Genomic DNA, 16,784 nt, shown 5'->3' on the forward strand with positions numbered 1-16,784 from the left:
GCATAAATCTCAAAGGGGAAAATACCAAGCTGAACATGTATTCTAGAGAAATGGAAGTTTATATTCATGCAAAATCTTGTGCATGAACAGTCATAGCACCTTTATTTGTAAAACCCCCACACTGGAAACAACCCAAATACCCTTCAGTGGGTGAATGGTTAAACAAACGTGGTGCATTCATTTTGTGGAAGAAGACCTAGCAATAAAAATGAATGAACTGATACATGTAACATGCTGATGATAACAACTTGAATAAATCTCAAGGGATTTTTGCTGAGTGAGGAAAGCCAATATCAAAAAGTTACATACCTAAGAAAAAGAAGAAAAAATACAGAAAAAGAGAAAAAAGATTACATACTATATGATTCCATTTATATATCATTCTTGAAATAAATTTATAGAACTGGAAAACACACTAGTGGTTACCAGGGGAGGGAGTTCAGGGAGTTGGCTATGGCTATCAGAGTAGCTCAAAGGATCCCTGTAATGGAACGGTTCTGTATCTCGACTGTGGTGGAGGTCACATGAATCTCCACATCGTAAAATTGCGTAGAACTAAATGTACATACACCCTTAAATGAGTGCATATCAAACTGGTGAAATCCAAATTAAGTTGGTGGATTGTGCTATTGTGTTATAGTTATGCAAAATATCACCATTGGAGGAAACTCCACGAAGGATATATGGGATATCTCTGTATTATTTCTTCCAACTGCATGTGAACCTATAATTATCTTAAAATAAAAAGTAAACAAACAAACAAAAACCTAACGGTCCCTTAAACTTAAGGGAAAATAAATCAAGGGACAAAGGACTCCACAGTGAGGTTAATTAACTTGCTGAGGGTTTCACAGAATATGAGTAGCAGAACTTAAATTTGAACTCAGGTTTGTTAGAATCTAGAAATTGTCTGCTTCACATCACATGCCTTCTTCTTGGAATGTCTTATACTTGAAGTAAATGACAGTAGTTTTTACATGAAAGGCTTGGAGGCCATTTCTCCAGACTAGCAAAGAAAATTGATATCAGATCTTCCGTGTCATCAAACTCTCCTTAACTTGTGTTTTCCAAAAATATCTGGCAATGCTTCTCAAACATAAAGGAAAACGTAGGGATTTTGATAAAATGTATATTCCAATTCAGTCAGTCATAGGTGAGGTTTGAGACTCTGCATTTCTAATAAGCTTTCAGGTGTTGCTAAAGCTCCTGGTCTGTGGATCACAAATTGAGTAGCAAAGCTGTATGGAACTCCTGTCGTAGTTGTTTATAACTTAGGTGACTGGAAAAATGTCTTATAACAAACACAGCATTTCTGATGTGGTTTGGATATTGCATTTCCGTGGTACGTGAAATGAGAGAGGAGGAAGCTGTTATTGGAAAATAGCTTAAGTGTCCATTCATATGTGAAAAAGGGATATGCTTTATTTGGGTACATTTATAGTCCTTAAGTGAAGACAGTTGGCAGGTGTTTTGAGTGTGGAAGGAGAACTCATGAGACAAAACTTTAACATTAAGTGATGCTGTGCAAGTCAGATGTTGGAATAATGACTATTTGTTCTAAATGTAATTTTGCCCAATTTCCGTACATTTGTGTATAAGGGAAATTACTAATAAGGTAGGAAGTTCATTGTATACACAGTCTAGACTGTCATCAAATCTGACAGCTCCATTTCCATCCACGTAGTTATTAGGGATTTTGATTTGTCCTGTTATTTAAACTAATTAAGATCAGAATATCTATGCTTCCATATATTCAGGAATATGCGCATCTTCCTTTTGTATTACTGGATGGCGCAAAAACATTGTGCCAAAGAGTCTTAGATGGCCTACTTTCAGAGCCAGTCATTAATTATTAATGCTTTTTTTTTCCGGCTTTATGAAAGGTGTTTTGTTTCCTAAAGTAACTAAAGCTTGATAGAGCTTTATATTATGATGGGAAATTAATAAATGAGTATGAGAACTGGGGAAATGCAGTGTGAAATTGTGTGGTATTTGAAAATGTGAGCTTCCTTTCTGGTCTTTATCATGTAGTAAGTCACATTTGGCGGTGCATTTGCTCATGGGTCAATAAGCCCCTAGGCTTTGATGGTTTCTTTAATACATCAGTCTTGAAGGGTAGAACACTGCACAACTATACCGCTGACCAAGCTGCAATGTGCTTCTGTTTCATGGCGTGTTGTGCTGACTTGCTTCTTAGGACCATGTTGCTTTTTTCCTCTTCTTCCTCTCTTAGAATAATCCCTGATGGTGTAAATAAGAATGACGTACAAAGCTACCCTTGAGAGGCTCACTTTCTCACTGGTTTCTTGTCTCTGATCTTGCCCCCAGCCTCCGCTCCAGCCTCATCATTGCCAGAATGGTCTTCTGAATTGCACATCTGCTCACATCATCTGCAGGATAAAGACCAAGTATCTTTGCATGGATCACAAGGTCTTTTTGCATCAACTCATGACCTTCTCCCAAGCTTATATACTGCCCCTTCCTTCTTCATCTGTTCCTATTACTCTGGTTATACTTAACTATTTGTAACCCTGGTTGTACTTAACTATTTTTAGCAGTTAGAACTCAACTTATTCTCTCCTGCCTCAAAGTTCTACCTATAGATTCCTTCCTCTATTTGAGATGCTTTTTTCTTCATTGTCCACCTGGTGCTGTACACCTGGTGCTTAGCTCAGATACCACTTCCCACATGAAGCTGAATGTAGTTGTCAAGGCTATTTGGTTTCAAGTAATAGAAACCCACTCAAATTATCACAAATAAAGTGTTTATGTAAATGAAACAGCAGGCCACCTCATGGACCTCCCAGGAGAGAACAGGGAATATAGCTAGGACTTTGGGGCTGGAAGAGGACAGTCAAGATCAAGGTTGTTTACATCGTCTCTCAGCGTATTGCCTGGTCTCTGTCTCTTCTCTCTTGTGCCTGCTCCATTCTTCTCTTTGGTTTGCAAGGCAGTGTTCTGACTTCTCCACTCCTCAATCATATCAGTTTGTTCTTGGCTTGGCTTGCCCTGATATCATTTTGGCCCTAACTCTACATGTATTTTCAATTCAACTAACTTCTCATTTTCACAGTTTTCAAATTTCTAGGTAGAGACATTTGGATTGGCCCAGTTTGAGTCAAGTGGGCAATTAGCTATGGCTGGGGATTGGGATTACTACTTACATGGGGCTGTCAGGGCATTGTGGTGCAGTTTTTCTCATTCTACCACTCAAAGATGGAGAGGTGACCTTTTTCCTTTCTCCCAGGTCCCACTTTGCTGAGATCAAACACACATTCCTACTTATCCTTCACTCTAAGGGTAAAATCATACTCAGGTTTTAGGACATGGCCTCTCACTTCATATTAAGAAATGCTTCTCCACATTTTGGGGTTGTTTTCCCTTGCCAAGGTTTCCTTGCCAATAAGAAGAGCAATTTCAGTTTTTTTTCTGTGGATGTGAGCTCACTGGACATATCATACATCTTTGTTTCTGGTAGATGCAGGGGATTCAACTCTTTGTTTGGAAAAAAAAAACTGCCAACAATTCAAAAGATAAAATTGAATTATTTTATTCCTTGTGGTGTGAAAACTTATCAACCTGAGGAGCTAAAGATAGTGAAAATATATTTAGGTTAATATCACTCAGCTCTCTAAACTACTTCCCAAAACTATTCCAGTGAGAGTGCTTTAGATGGTGAAGAGTAACATTTTTTTCTAGGAAAACTGATTTAGGTGGAAATATCGTAAAGAAACTCAATTAACAGCTGAAATTGGTCACAGAATTATGGAGGTTTTTTTAATACTATACCCTAAAAAATTTTTCCATAATGCCCTATTTTGAGAATTTGTATTATGGAACATCAAATCTATAATAGGGAAAATAAGAGTATATGAAGATTATATGGATTACTGCCATTGAAAAGCATTTTTGAGGGCCCTATTCATAGTACGCTTCATGCTTTTCTTGACAAACCTTTTGTTTCATGCTAGAATTTACAGAATATATGGAAAGATTTCCTTCTGTGTTACACCTTAAAGAAATGAACTAGGTAGGTTTTTTTTTTCTGAATTAGCAAAAAAAAAAAATTTTCTCTTTTTGCTCTGTAATACCTTTTTTTACTCCCTCTTTTATTTTCTTTAACCAAGAGTCATAGTGCTTGTTCTTGTTTTACTTTTCCCATCTGTAAGAAGAGGCTTTTGATATCTGTTCTGCATTATTCTTATAATCATTTTGGGGGATCATGTGATTGCACCTTATAAATTATCACATTTTAGAAAGATGTGTCACTTGTTGGGACCTAGTATGTACAGTAAAGGGAACAAAAATGACTGATACATGGCCCCTGCCCTAAAGGCTCTTTTAGTCCATTAGAATAGGGTGATTTAATGGGAAGCATCATGGCCTAGAGGTTAACAGTTAGCTTGGGAATCAGACAAATCTAGGGTCCTTACCTGACATTCTGAGTCAAAAGATTTGGAGTGGGGCCTGGTACTATTTTAAGTCAGCCCCTCAGATTCTTGTCATTGGGAAAATTTGGGAAGTACTGACAAAAGATTTCAATCTCATTTTCTTCATTCCTGAAATGGGGGACAAAAAGATGTTTGAATAAGATAATATTTCTGAAAGTACCTCCATATGCTTGTTTTATGATAGGTGTTTTGCAAATGATAGTTCCCCTTCCTTTCAATGAAATGAAGAAGGAATTGATCAGAACCCTAAGAAAAGTAGAAATAAAGTATCCTGGCAGTTTAGAGCAGAGCAAAGAGCTTAATTCCATTTGGGAGGGAGAGAAAGTGAGGTCCTTGTGCTGTTCATCACTAACCTTGACAGGTGGCATGTGCGGTGGATTTAGTGTTCAGCTTCTATCATTTAAAGAATTTGGTCCTACAAAACTTGGATTAAAATCTAAGCTCTTCCATTGAATAGCTGGGTAACTTATCCAATAACCTGGAACATATGCATCAGTTTTATTACTTATACTATAAAGGTAATAATAAAGCCTAGTTCATAGAATTGTTAGGTGATAAAGCACTTCATTCATCCATTCATTCAGCAAATATTTGTGAGCATCAGCTAGCTGTTAGACATTGCTGTGGGTGCTAGGGTTACAGCATTGAACAAAGAAGCAGCAGAGTACCCCACATAATCAGTGCTCGAGAAATAAAGCCATTATTATGCATAATAAAAACCTTACCAGCCCTGTTGTCTGATTTATATGTTACTGTCATGACAGATATTTAAGTTACTAGATCTTTAACTGTTTGGCTGGAACCACAGAATTAAAATCATAGGTCTTAGGTGGAAGAGGCCTCAAAGCGCTGGTGAGATGTTGATGTTGCACGTTGTATACAAACTGATAGCTGTTGGTGCATCATCAGTGAGTATGTACCTCAGTTTTTTTTTCTGGAAGTGGTGATTGATTGATCAGTGTCTCATCCAGGCATGTGCTGCTATTTAAATCCCTCCTATGAGCCAGGACCACATTTTGAAGCACTTAATGGTGGTTAGACTTATAGTCAGTAATAAGCATAAAACATAATAAATTTAGCCAGGTCCACAATATATTCAAGCGTATGTTTTGAAAGTAGGGCATTGACAAGAAAAGGCAAAGGAGGGGCAGGAGTAAGGATATATCACCTTGACTTTATTTTCATCAGGCACGTAATTGAAGTAGTCAGCCATATTTGACCAACAGCCAGTTGATTGCTATCATGATTAGCATATGAGTAGATTATTGCCCTGACCATTTTGTTCCTGGTCTATGATTTATTTTGCTGAAGACTCTCTTTGTATACTTGGCATTGGAAGTGCATCGAAACCCAGTATAAAGATTTTGGCAAAGTATTATCAGATAAAAGCCAGGTACTCCTTGTTGGAGTGTTGTGAAATAGTCAAGGAAACTGGTCCTGGTAATAGCTAGCATCTGGTAAGTAGAGAGATGCCATTATTACATTTTAGAGGCATTGCTCTTGAACAGTAATGTGTGATGTCTTCAAAAATTCCCAAAGGTCAGACTTAGCACTGTAAGCCTTTGTGAAAATTAGTGTTGTTCTTGCAGTTTATGAATGGTATAGATGATACACTGAAGACATTTAGCACTTTTATGAATGAGAAATCTATTTATAGTTTTACTTTCAGTAGCTTAGTTTAGGAAACAAGTTTCTTCCCCTTAAAATAGCTTCAGTTTACGGGTAGAAATTTGAACACATTTTTATCAGATAAAAGCCATTAACATACACACTGTTTTCCAGAAAATAAATTATTGCCTTTATAGTAGCATGTGTAAATTAGCTTCTGGTAAACAAATCCTTTATTGTTTATCTGTCCCTTCTGTATTTATCAACTCTTATAACGTAGAGTTGGATTTATGTGTTGTGTGTTGTTATTGTTTTCTTTTTTCCAAACATTTTAGATGGTTGGCCAGATATCCAAGTGTTTTAGTTTCCTAGCTGCTAAAACAAATACTATGCAATGGGTTGACTTAAACAGTGGTAATTTGTTGGCTCACGGTTTTGAAGCTAGGAGAAGTCCAAAATTAAGACATAATCAAGGTGATGTTTCCTCCCAGAAGACAAACACGTTCTGGGGCTGGCTGCTGGTGATCCTTGGTCCTTGGTTTTTCTGTCATATGGCAATGCACATGGTGTCCTCTCCTGGCTTCTCCTTTCTCTTCTGCTTTCCATTAACTTTCAGCTTCTGGCTCCTCTCTCTCTCTCTCTCTCTCTCTCTCTCTCTCTTTCTCTCTCTCTCTGACCTTCCCTATAAGGCCTTTGGTAGCAAGATTAAGACCTATGCTGACTGAGGTGGGCCATACCTTAACTGAAGTAACCTCATCAAAACGTCCTATTTACAAGGGTTCACGCCCACAATCCACAGAAATGGATTAAGTTTAAGAACATGTTTTTCTGGGGTATATAGCTCCAAGCCGATACACTTGGAACACAAAGCTTACCTTACTGTTATTCAATGAATAGAATAGATTCTATGCTAATCTTCTGGGTTACAGAAATATTGTTTACAAAATGAATAAAGACATGCAAAACAAATAGTGGCTTTTTCAGAATTTTGCAAGTTGGTATGCTCCCTGCTACTTCATGTTCTTTTTTTGTCTGTATGAAACCTCTGCTTTTGTGAAGGGCCAGGGGTGGATGTAATGTGCTACTCATCAGTTGTAAAGGCACTTTGAAGTAAGGAAACTGCTCCCTGAACATACTGTGGTCTGGGACCAGGTTAGGCTTAGGGAGAACTGAAGTGCATGTGCCATGTGTTTGTGAAGCCATCCCTCATCACTTTGCTTTGTTTCAGTTGTGGCCCCTGACAGAGGGATTTGAATTTAGTATTATTGAAAAGAGAGGGGCAGAATAGGAGACTATCTAGTTGTGTCTGATTTCCCTCAAACATGAGAACACCAACTCTGCCCTTATGGTGGGCTCTGAGTTTTCTATTCTTACCCAGATACTATATTTAGAAATCAGATAGAGAATCCTAGATTAATGCAAGTGGAATGCTTCTTCAGTATATCTTGTGTTGTAGGCCAGTCTAGATTTGGTTGACCCAAGGAAGTGATGACCTGAGGAAGGAAATCAGGGAGAGAGAGGCTCCTGGCAATAAGAGTAAGCCTTTAGTACCACATTGCCCTGGGGAGATGCTGTTCATTTGGGGCTCTTACCAGGAGAGATTATTGTGCATCAAATTTAAGACAATGCTCAGACTTCTGCAAGAACCTGGAATGTTCTGCCCGGTGATCAAAACCCCCAGGCCATGATTTTCAAAGTTGATTCTCACTCCACTTGCATCAGAATCACCAACAAACTCATGTTAAAATGCCTATTCAAGGGCCCTACCAAGAGTTACTAAATCAATCTGTAAATGTCGGCCCTGGAATTTGCATGTTAAGCTCCCTGTGTGATTTTAGAGTTAGAGCAACCCTGTGCTATTTGGGATTGCAGGAATCTAACTCAGTTAGATTTAGGAAGGCCCAAAGCTGACCTTGATCCCAAAGACTTTCTGCTAGAAACGGTTTTCTAGTGTTTCTTCTGCCCTGGCCCATCTAGACCTGAGTGGATAGGCTTCAGGGGGAAAGCATTGACCTTAGTGCAGAGGCTCTCAACTGAAGAACTTTTTAACTTCCATATGCCTGGCCTTACCCCCAGAGGTTCTGATTGAATAGGTCTGAGTTTAGGTACTGATATGCTCCTTAAGCTTCACAGATCCTACAGTCAGAGGATTCTGAGGTCAAAGAAGCCCATGACTTTACTTATCCAGCCTTTAATTTTGCTTCAAAACAGGCTCCAAGATATTGCCATGCTCCTGGTTTGCCTTTTGACCTTTCAAAAGTACTTTGAGTAGCCCAGTGAAGGGACATAGACCAGACTTTGATCCTGCAAGATTGATTCTAGAATGTGTTGGACATTTAGGAGCAGTTCCTCTCTTCCTGATCAATACTCAGGGGAGAAAATATTTTAAAGTAAAATGTGCAGAGCTCTTTCATGGCTATTGTCTTCTTTTGTCCTAACAGAATCACTGTGAGGTACAAAAGGCAATGGGTTTTGTTGTTCTCCTTTCAATACTCATAATTAGAGTGAGTGCTGGAAAATTCAGTGTCAGAACAAGCTGGGGCATGACACATAGACTTGAATTAGCTTGTTCCAAGAGCAAACTCAGGAATGTTTCTTGACCATTTGTGAATTCACGGTTATGGAATACTTGGGTCTCTTTCTAATACTAAATCTAAAGGAATATGATTAATTTACCACTTTACCTTCCCTCAATTAAGTTGTAGTTTCATCAAAATACATTTTAAGACTTACTGTATTGTGGATAACTAGTACTCCCACTGCATCCCTGAACAAATGGCTAAAGCACATGTATTTTAAATTCCTAAATATTCCTGCAGTCTCAATGGAATTAGTAAAGAAATACAATTATGAGGAAATGTGCTTTAAGTTTCTTGCCATGGATTAAATATTCTTTGTTTATGCCTCATAAGTAGTAAAACATTTATTTTTAAATATCCAGTTGCACATTTTTACTTAAGTTGGAAAAAATTCCATTGAAAGAGGCACTCATTCCATTTGTGCAATGGTCAGAGGTTTGCTAATATTTTAGCTGTCTTATGATACCAACAACACCACAAATAATTCCTGCTGCATTTTACCACTGTTTTACTATTTACAGCTAATGTTTTAAACTAACTGTTTAATTTAGTTGTTTTTCTAAGTAAGATAAATATTGAATATCTTATTTTAAACTTTTATTGATTATTGAGAAGTGTTTCTTCATGCTTTCTGATATTTTTTGACATCTGAAAGCAGGAGAGGACTGCTGTTTTCATTACATTTTGCCTTGGGATTGTGGATGTTTTATTTGCAATTCAGTTGAATTTTTTAAATTCAATTTTAGTGAGATATATTCACATGCCATACAATCATCCATGGAGTACAATCAGTTGTTCACAGTACCATTATATAGTTGTGCATTCATCACCACAATCAATTTTTGATCATTTTCATTACCACACACAAAAAAGAATAAGAATAAAAGTAAAAGTAAAAAAGAACACCCAAAACTTCCCATACCCCCATCTCTCCCTATTATTCATTGACTTTTTGTCCTCATTTTTCTATTCATCTGTCCATATGCTGTATAAAGGAAGTGGGAGCCACAAAGTTTTCACAATCACATGGTCACACAGTGTAAGCTATATAGTTATACAGTAGTCTTCAAGAATAAAAACTACTGGGTTGCAGTTCAACAGTTTCAGGTATTTCTTTCTAGCTATTCCAATACACCAAAAACTAAAAAGGGGTATCTATAATGTGTAAGAATAACCTCTAGAATGACCTCTCGACTCTGTTTGAGATCTCTCAGCCACTGAAACTTTACTTTGTTTCATTTACCTTTCCCCTTTTGGTCCAAGAAGGCTTTCTCAATCCCGTGATGCCAGGGCCAAGCTCATCCCTGCGAGTCCTGTCCCATGTTGCCAGGGGAGTGTACACCCCTGGGAGTCATGTCCCACATAGAGGGGAGGGCAGTGAGTTTACCTGCAGAGTTGGCTTAGAGACTCTGAGAGGCCACATGTGAGCAACAAAAGAGGTTCTCTGAGGGTGACTCTTAGGAACAAGTTTAAGTAGAATTAGCCTCTCCTTTGCAGTAACAAATGTTGTAAGGGCAAGCCCCAAGTTCCAGGGTGTGGCCTTGTAAATTGGCAGCCCCCAGGGCTTGTGAGAATATCACCAGTTCCCCAGGTGGAGAAATTTAATATTTCCACATTTTTCCCCAGTCCCTCAAGGGGACTTTGCAAATATGTTTTTATTCCCTACCCAAATTAGTCTGGGATATATTGGGGCTTCACACAAACCTGTAAAAACCAACCAGATTTTACTCTCTATTCAATGTTCCATAATTTTGTTGTTTGAATAAACTGACCATACAATTCAGTTATACAGTATGCTAAAAAAATACAGATTTTGCACCTAACAAACATCCCTTCCTTTGGTCTCATGCAGAAGTTGAAGTTTTAAAAACACCGTCGGTATGTCAATATCATTCTTTACCTTTTAGTCTGATTTACCCTGGTCCTAACCAAGTCCATTTCATTCATATCTCTAACTGAAGGCTGTTCATACTCCTTAACATTTGCTGTATGGGGTAATGCTGACATTCCTAGCTGCCAGACTCTGGCTCTGGAACTCAGGTGTCACACAGATATCCAAAGTCCCAGGGACCGACCAGGTTATACACAAAGAGCTCAGCACCTCAGAATTTAGAAATAACCATTACATCTCAGGAATAGATTTAACTGCTGTGAGAGCTTACGATCTAGGAACCTTTACAGTAAGCCTTCTCCTGACAACCTATGCCCTCACACTCAATTCTCAGTTTGCACATTATAGTTAGCCCATAATAGTGGGGTATTGTAATGTTTTTCTTTTCATTTCTGGTTTATTTCACTCAACATACTGTCCTCAATGTCCATTCACCTCACAACTTCACTCCTTCTTGTAGCAGCTCAGTATTTCATTGTATGTATGCACCAAAGTTCGCCATTCTTTTCATCAGTCGATGTACCCTTAGACCACCTACATCCACTGCAAATCGTGAATACTGACACCATAAACCCTACTGTGCAAATGTCCATTCATGTCCCTCTTTTCAGTTCTGGACCATATGGCAACCCCATGCTTAACTTCCTGTGGAAGTACCACACTGCTCTCCAGATGGGCTGCACCATTCTGTTTCCCATCAATGGTGATTAGGTACATCCCTTTCTCCACAGTTTCTCCAGCACTTGTATCCCTCTGTTTATTTTTTAGATGGTTTTATTCACACACCATACATTCCATCCTAAGTAAACAGTAATGGTTCCCTGTATAATCACATAGTTATGCACTCACCACCACTACCTATTTAAGGATATTTCCATTTCTTCCACAAAGAAAGAGGAAGAGGTGAAAAAAAAAAGAAAAAAGAAAAAGGAAGAAAAAAAAGGCAACTAAAAAGCAACAAAAGAAAAAATAAAATTAAAATAAAATACAATAAAAAAGTCAGACAACAACACCAACACCAAGAATCCCATACCCCTCCCTTATATCCCTTTCTTACAGACTTTTAGCTTTGGTATATTGCCTTTGTTACAATTAATGGAAGCATATTACAATATTACTATTAACTATAGACTATAGTTTGCATTGATTGTATTTTTCCCCAGTAGCCCCCATTTTCAACACCTTACAAAATTGACATTAATTTATTCTCCTTCATGTAAAAACATATTTGTACATTTAATCACAATCATTGACCACTCTAGGCTTCACTAAGTTATACAGTCCCAGTCTTTATCTTCTATCTTTCCTTCTGGTGCCCTGCATGCCCCTAACCTTCCTCTTTCAACTGTACTCACACTCATCTTTGTTCAGTGTACTTACATTATTGTGCTACCATCATCCAAAATTGTGCTCCAAACCTCTCTTTGCTGTCTCTTCCTATCTGTCTGTAGTGCTCCCTTTAGTACTTCCTATAGAGCAGGTATCTTGTTCACAAACTCTCTCAGTGTCTGTTTGGGAATATTTTAAACTCTCCCTCATTTTTGAAGGACAGTTTTTCCAGATATAGAATTCTTGGTTGGCAGTCATTCTCTTTCAGTATCTTAAATATATCATACCACTGCCTTCTCACCTCATGGCTTCTACTGAGAAATCCACACATAGCCTTTTCAAGCTTCCCTTGTATGTGATGGGTTGCTTTTCTCCTGTTGCTTTCAGAAGTCTCTCTTTGTCTTTGACATTTATAATCTGATTATTAAGTGTCTTGGCATAGATCTATTTGGATCTTTTCTGTTTGGGGTATGCTGCACTTCTGGGATCTGTAATTTTATGTCTTTCTTAAGGGAAGGGAAATTTTCAGTGATTATTTCCTCCATTATCATTTCTGCCCCTTTTCCTTTCTCTTCTCCTTCAGGGACACCTATGACACATACATTCATGCACTTCATGTTGTCATTCAATTCCCTGAGACACTGCTCATAATTTTGCATTCTTTTCCCTATCTGTTCTTTTGTTTGTAGGATTTCAGATGACCTGTCCTCAAGTTCATGAATCTTTTCTTCCGCCTCTTCAAATCTGCTGTTGTAAGTCTCCACTGTGTTTTCATCTCTTTTCTTGTACCTTTCATTTCCATAAGTTCTGCCAGTTGCTTTTTCAAACTTTCGAGTCCTTCGTTATGGTTGCCCAATGTCTTCTTTATATCCTTCATATCTTTTATCATATCTTCCCTCAACTCATTGATTTGATTTTTGAATTGATTTAGGAGATTTGTTTGATTAATAATTAGTTGTTTCAATTCCTGTATCTCAGTTGAAGTGTACATTTGTTCCTTTGACTGGCCATATCTTCGTTTTTCCTAGTGTGATTTGTAAATTTTTGTTGTCTAGGCATCTAGTTTCCTTTGATACCCTGATCAGACTTTCCCAGACCAGATGGGCCCAAGTCTCAAGGGGAGGCTGTATTCATTATCAGGTTTCCCTGAGGGTGAGACTCAGCAGATTGTCAGACTTTCCTGTGAGGCCTCTAGATTCTGTACTTTTCCTGTCCTGCCCAGCCAGTAGCACTGCTGTTTCTGGTTCCCCCACCCCCACTCCAGGCTCTGGAGCCTGAATTCTCTGAGGGAGGGCAGTCATTTGAGCTGGGCCCTGCCCCCCTATTCTTAGGGAAGATACACCCTTTAGGGAGTTATCTTCTACACTTGAATTTCTCCTTTGTCTCTCTGACTCTGTTAACTCCATCCTTGCCTGAGTCAGCACTGACAATTGAAAATGCCTAAGGCTTTCTCTAATGAGCTACACAAAATGAGAGGGAAAAAAAAGGAAAAAGAGAGAAAGCCCCTTTTCAGAGCCAGTCCCCCTCCCCTCAGTTTCACCAGTCAATGGGTATTTGTACCCTGTTCTCAGTGCCCCTTTTCTTGAGACACAGCTGTTTTCCAATATTCTGAGCTCAGCCATCCCCCAAAGCCTTTGTTTTTATTTATCTATGTCTTTTTTTTCCCTTCATTCCTGCCTCCTCTTTGCTGGGAAAAACCTCAAGTTCCTTTCCTGCTTGCTCCAGGTTTATCTGTGCTTGTAGCTTGTATTCAGTAGTCCAAATTTGTTAATTAAAGCCACAATTAGAGCTTGGTTGAGCTACATTCCCTTGCTCCCAGAAACAACTGCTTCTTTCTCACACAGAGAAGTTTTGCGACTCAGCCTGCCACATTGCTAGTGGTGGTGGTGGGGGGCACCAGCTCCGTGGTTTGGGGACTTTATGTACAGTTCTATGCTACGATGTCAGCCATTCCACCTATTCCAGGCTGGTGTACAATGTGTGACCAGTCACTGATGTTCCCCAACAGTTGTTCCAGACTATTTGCTAGTTGTTTCTGGTTATTTCCTAGTTGCTCTAGAGGACTAACTAAAGTCCACACCTCTCTATGCCAACACCTTCCAGATGAATTTTTTAAATTCTGTCTCATTGTTTAAGTTTCCTCATGAAATAGATTGGGTTAAACAATGGGAATTTATTAGCTCACAGTTTTGAGGCCTAAGAGAAAGCCCAAATCAAGTCATTATCTAGGGGATGCTTTCTTCCTGAAGACTGTTGTTCTGGGACTGGCTGCCAGTGATTCGTGGTCTTTTGCTCTCTTCTGTCAAATGGCAGTGCCCATGGTGGCCTCTCCTGGCCTCTCTTTTCTCTTCCTGGTTCCATTGTATTTCAGCTTCTTGTTTCCTGTGGCTTTTTCTCCATCTATCTGAATTTCATTCCATTTATAAGTGACTGCAGTAATAAGGTTAAGACCTATCCTAATTGAGGTGCCACACCTGAACTGATGTAACATCATCAAAAGGCCCTACTTACACTGGGTTCACATGCACCGGAATGGAGTAAGTTTAAGAACATGCTTTTTCTGGGGGTACATACAACTCTAAACCACCACACTCATCTAGTGAAAATTTTGCCCTAAAATTACTGTTTGAGTTGTTAAACACAGTGTTTTACCTAGAAATGTTTAAGGTGTGTTACAAATTGGAGTGTGTGTAGTTTTAAAATGGCTAACGTATAATGTAAATATAATGGACAATGAAAACTATCCATTATTTCTATAATACAAGCTACTGAAAGTAAGAGTCAGCATAATCTTACTGGCCTGTACAGATGGACAGAATACAGAAAAGCAAGTAGTGATTCAGGGAAGGGGAAGGAGGTGTATGTAGCTTTGGTACTTGTCAGAAATACTGGCCAGGTGAGGAACATATTGGAGTGGTGGTTTCTACCTTTCATAAAAAGTGCCTTGGTGAGAGTCTGTGAAGCACTGAGCCTTCACTGCACCCTGCGTGGACTGTCTGCTGACATTGCCTCTGTTCACTGCTTGCCTGGAATGCTGCTGCAAGATCTAATGCAAGTCTCACCTTCTTCACGGAGCCTTTTCAAATTGCCCCAGCCCTCCGGGATTTCCGTTTCTCTCAACATGTTTGGTGCTTATTATTTTTGACACACAGTGTTCAGCACATGCTCCCCTGAGTTGTTAATTTTCTTTTTAATTATGTAATTAATGAATGGTTATGTAGAGTATTTCTTGTCTCTCATCCAGGAGGCCTATAAAATGCTTTTCTAGAAAGACAGTGTGTTGGGAGTGAAACTGAAGAGGCAGGAGACCCTTCCCTGCCTCTGCTCTGAACTTGGAGAAGGCACTTTGATCACAGCACTTAACCTACCCTTGTTTCTTTCCCCAGCTATTAAGTGAGGAAATTGAACTAGAGCATCTCCTGATAATCTACTTAAAAATGTTGTCTCTGGGACTCCAGGTTCAATGAGGCAGATTGAGTACATGATTTTTATCTTCTCTACCTCCCCAAATCCCTCTAAAGAGGATGGTAAAAGGGTTTAAAAGTTATAAACCTGTGACGATAAAGGGAACAAGAGAGATTCCATAGCAAACAGAAGAGGTTAACAGGTATTTGGAAATAAGAAAGTGGATAGAGGACTGATAACTGACTTGGTAGAGCAGGAGCTGCTTTAACGAAGTGCTAATGGGCCCCAAAAAGTTGCATCTCAGGGGCAGGAATTGGGGTGGTGGAGCAGAGGACTGCTGCTTTCACTATGTTTTGTAATGCGATTTGACTTTTAATTATGTGTTTATACTACTTTGATTTTAAAAAATCAGTATTATTGATCGATGCCCAAATTTGCAGTGCATCATTATTCTCACACTTCATTGTGAGGCTTGAAGTAACTGTGTGGAATATCTCTTGTTCTCATTCATTCTGTAAACATTTTTTGAGTGTGTCAAGGTATTGAGTATGCTAGGTACAGGGATGTAACAGCAGAAACAGATGGGATGAAGCTCCATACTCATTCAGTGAAAAACAAGTGTTTTTGTTTTTTTTTTTGACTGGAAATCTATATAAGGCCTTAGCAAACACAGTGCATAGAGTAGGAGTCAGCATGGAGGTGTGGATTGAAATTCACACCCAATGTTGCCTGTAACCAATAGAAACTTCATAAGTCCCTGTTCCCGTTTGCCAATGCTGCCATTATGCCAAATAACAGAAATGGATTGGCTTTTACAAAGGGGGTTTATTTAGCTACAAAGTTACAGTCTTATGGCCATGCAGATGTCCAATCAAAGGAATCAACAGTAGGGTACTTTCACTGAAGAACACTGATAGTGTCCGGAAAATCTGTTAGCTGGGAAGGCACATGGTTGGCTTCTGCTTGTTCCTAGGTTGTGTTTCAAAATGGCGTTCTCCAAAATGTCTCTGTAAGCTGCAGCTGCCCTGAGGTCCTTCTGTTTGTGAGCTTTGATAGGGCTCCAGTAAACTAATCAAGACTCATGCTGAAATGGGCTGGGCCACACTTCCATGGGAATAATCTAATTAAAGGTATTACCCACAGTTGGGTGGGTCACATCTCCATGAAAACAGTGCAATCCAAAGATTCCAACCTAATCAACACTAACACTTCAGCCCCCATGAGATTGCATTAAAGAACATGACGTTTTGGGGGACATAATACATCTAAACCGGCACAGCCTGCATCCTGCTTGGTAGTTGGGAAATAATTAGATTTACCCTTAAGAATTATCTGTCTTTACTTTAACATTCTCTTTTCAGGTAAATAGTTGCACAATTTCTAAGTCCCTATAAGGGCTGTTTCTTCTCTGACCACCTATCTTCCTAAGAAGTGTCTGGGTTCAGGCAAATGGAGCAGCCTATCTGTGAGCCTTGCTGGTCACTGGCAGAAGGAAAGAGAGGATGGTGAACTACACAGTGG

At 39.0% G+C, this 16,784-nt stretch overlaps 1 protein-coding gene across 3 annotated transcripts in view; it reads left to right on the forward strand.

Annotated features, from left to right (window-relative positions):
- Positions 1-16,784, forward strand: part of PAM (peptidylglycine alpha-amidating monooxygenase) — a 306,111-nt gene that overhangs the window by 93,094 nt on the left and 196,233 nt on the right. The window contains exon 1 of one of the 3 annotated variants that reach the window (XM_037801761.1): positions 2,336-2,430. The exons of the other annotated variants lie outside the window; for them this stretch is intronic. The gene's annotated coding sequence lies outside the window, so the exon portion shown is untranslated. Of the gene's footprint in view, positions 1-2,335; positions 2,431-16,784 lie in introns of those variants that run through there. 3 annotated transcript variants of the gene reach the window in all.

This window comes from Choloepus didactylus, chromosome 13, assembly GCF_015220235.1.
Source record: "Choloepus didactylus isolate mChoDid1 chromosome 13, mChoDid1.pri, whole genome shotgun sequence".
In the NCBI taxonomy this organism is placed as follows: Eukaryota; Metazoa; Chordata; class Mammalia; order Pilosa; family Megalonychidae; genus Choloepus; species Choloepus didactylus.